Raw genomic sequence first — 3,096 nt, forward strand, 5'->3', positions numbered from 1 at the left:
TAAGCTGAGGGATTTAAAAATAAGAAAAATGAAAGCAATCTCCATAATCTTTAAATCCAAGTGAAACAAATGTCTTTGTATTCCAACAAATTGTAAAGTGTAACCAGGTCTCTAGACCAACATATTAGTGTATAACTTTAATAATTTCTAGCAGTAAAACACAGGGAATAGCCAATAGCAAATGTTTTCATTGAATTGTAGACTAATTTCTTTACAAGAAATGATTGTCAAAAGAGCTCTACAGTATTGTTTAACTGCACCCAAACATGAAAGATATCAAAGGGCTTGTTTATCTCCACTTTTTCCTGTGGAATCAGGTGCAACAGGCACCTTATTAGATTCAACAAAAACAGATAAAAAGGCAGCTTTCTGTTCATCCAACGAATTGGCAGCTTGGCTCCTTTTTTTTTTTTTTTTTTTTGCCAGTCCTGGGCCTTGGACTCAGGGCCTGAGCACTGTCCCTGGCTTCTTCCGGCTCAAGGCTAGCACTCTGCCACTTGAGCCAGAGCGCCGCTTCTGGCCATTTTCTGTATATGTGGTGCTGGGGAATCGAACCTAGGGCCTCGTGTATCCGAGGCAGGCACTCTTGCCACTAGGCTATATCCCCAGCCCAGCTTGGCTCCTTTAATTACTGTCGGGTTGGTAAAAGACTGTTGCTGCTGGGAAATTTTACTCAATTCTACCGTTTCTCTACCTCTTCTTTCACCCAAAATTTTGACCTCATTTGCAGGAACAAGTCCTGTTGTTTGACCATCAAGCCTTGCCAGAAGCCAGCCATGCACATTGGGTTGCTGTACATTGAGAGCTAAGTTCAATTTATGACCAGCACAGAAAGAAATTTCTATGCTGCAGCAGCAAAATCATATTCTGCTCTACAACTACATGGTAATCCTTGCCACTTGCCCAGTTGACATTACCTGTTACTTCATAAATGTGCATCGACAGAAGCTTCCAGATGAGATAAGGACCACCAAGAAAAACATCAAAGAACAAGAATATTGGCCAAGATGTTGCTGAGTTAATTTCCAGGTCCAAAGCACCGAGGGAGGCCACAGTTCCTTCACTCTCTGGCCAAAGGTCTTCATTCTCTGAGCTTTTCTTAAACCCACCATCCCCTGTATTCCTCTAGAAAGGTATCCTATAGTCCTAACTAAAGCACAAACTGAAAAACCCTGTGTAAAGTGTATTTTTAATCGGGAAAAGTGATTTGCTACATCCAATACAGCCCAGAAACTGCTATAGACAGCAGAAAAGGTGGCATCCATCATGATGCTGACAGAGGCAAATGCATGCACGGTACTTTCGATGGACTGAAATGCACCTCTGCTGCTTTCTGTTGCTTGCTGAACAAATCTACTGGGTGGAAGTTCATCTACACCGAGGCTGTTAAAGCTCAGGCCATTCTGTCCATAATTACAAGGGCTATAGCGTCCATAAAATGAATTTCCATAGGTGCCATAGACAGAAGACAATGAACTGTAGGCAGGTCTGGAAGCGTTCACACTGCTTGCTGCTCCGTGTCTGCTGGGATGGCCTTGGAAGGACAGGAGGCGGCTCTCTGGTTAGTGGCGGTTGTCCAGGTCTTGTCACTAAAGTAGGACCCAGTCAGCAGATTGGAAGGTGTGGCCGTGGCCCAGGCCCTGCCCAGCCCCCGGAATTGGGCGTGTCTCCCAGGGTTTGGGGGGAGGTTGAGTCTGCAAGGCCATCTCTAGGCCTCGGGTCGGTTCCCCTGTCTCTGTTTTGGAATCATGATCTACATCGTGTCCTTGTCCAAAATGGCTAAGATTACAGAGAAGAGACATTATTGATGGGCCTAAATAGAGTTTTTAATAGAATTTTCCTTATTCATTTGGTTTTCTCTACTGTTTTAGATATCTTGAAAAGTACATTAAATGTATATGTGTATGTTAGGAGTTACATTTTTAAAGGTTGAAAACTCTCTTAGTCAAACTAAAGAAATACTCATCATCTGTGGCCACAGAGGAAATGCAAAGCAAAACATCTCACCTCAGTTGGACTGACACTTACACAAAATGGAATTTTGCACAAACGTTGGAAAGAAAAATGTTCTGTGATTTGCAGGGAAAGGGATGGACCTAGAACAGATTAGGTTAAGTAATTCTAGCTAAGCTCCAAGAGAACAACAGGGTATGCATTCGCTCTTTTGGGGAATGTAGACCATTAGGTCTAGTGAGATATCATAGACATCCAGTCCATATGTAGAGACTTAAAGTGGAGTGTATGTGCTAGATTTCTTCTTTGTCAGACCATTTCATATCTTCCATTCTGTCATGTCTCTATCACCACTACAACCATATTTCCCTGAGGCACTCTGCCTCATACTCTCTGAGCGAATAGCTGCTGTTTTTAGCTGATTAGGTCCTTCCTTTTGGGTGAAGCATTCGCAATGCTTTGAGTTTGCCATCTTGATGACTTCCTAAGCACATTTTCAGGATTCCTTATTAGAGTGCTTGAATGCTGGAACGCTTGATAGCGAAGGTACTTGCAGGCTTTGGAAGCACACTACAATGAATTGATGCCATGCTTTAAATTGTATTGGAAAAATGTGAATTATATTTCAGAACAGTTGCTACAAGTATTTCCTGAATCATGGTATAAAACAACGAGAACAAGAAATGTACTCACTGCCTTTCATAAGAATCTGTAACCCCTCTGTACCATACTCTGATAATACAAAGTAAAAAAAGAGAAAATCTGAGCCCTTATGAAATTGGCATGTCCATTTCTGTGTCAAAAAGGATGCAAAGAAAAGTCAACACTCATCTGAAAAAATTTGGTAATTATGAAATGGATTACATAAGACAGGTGTCTTCTACATAAGGTCAATGACTCCTAGCAACATGAAAGCATTTACTTCCAATGAAATATTGAATTTACCTGTTTAATCATCAGGGAATGAAATTTCTTGTATAATCCTGACCAGAAGTCCACAATCATGAAAGGGACATTGAACATATTTACTTTGATCAACCCAAATTATAGTTTAACTTCAGGATCAATTTTTTTTCTTACCTATCAGCACAAGACATGGGCCCAAGTGAGCATAGTTTGACGGACACTGTGCTGTCAGTAAGG

At 41.3% G+C, this 3,096-nt stretch overlaps 1 pseudogene; it reads right to left on the reverse strand.

Moving 5' to 3' along the window:
• Nucleotides 1-276: 276 nt before the first annotated feature.
• On the reverse strand, nt 277-1,706 carry LOC125364914 (annotated as a pseudogene).
• Nucleotides 1,707-3,096: the final 1,390 nt, after the last annotated feature.

Source organism: Perognathus longimembris, chromosome 16 (genome assembly GCF_023159225.1).
Source record: "Perognathus longimembris pacificus isolate PPM17 chromosome 16, ASM2315922v1, whole genome shotgun sequence".
NCBI lineage: Eukaryota > Metazoa > Chordata > Mammalia > Rodentia > Heteromyidae > Perognathus > Perognathus longimembris.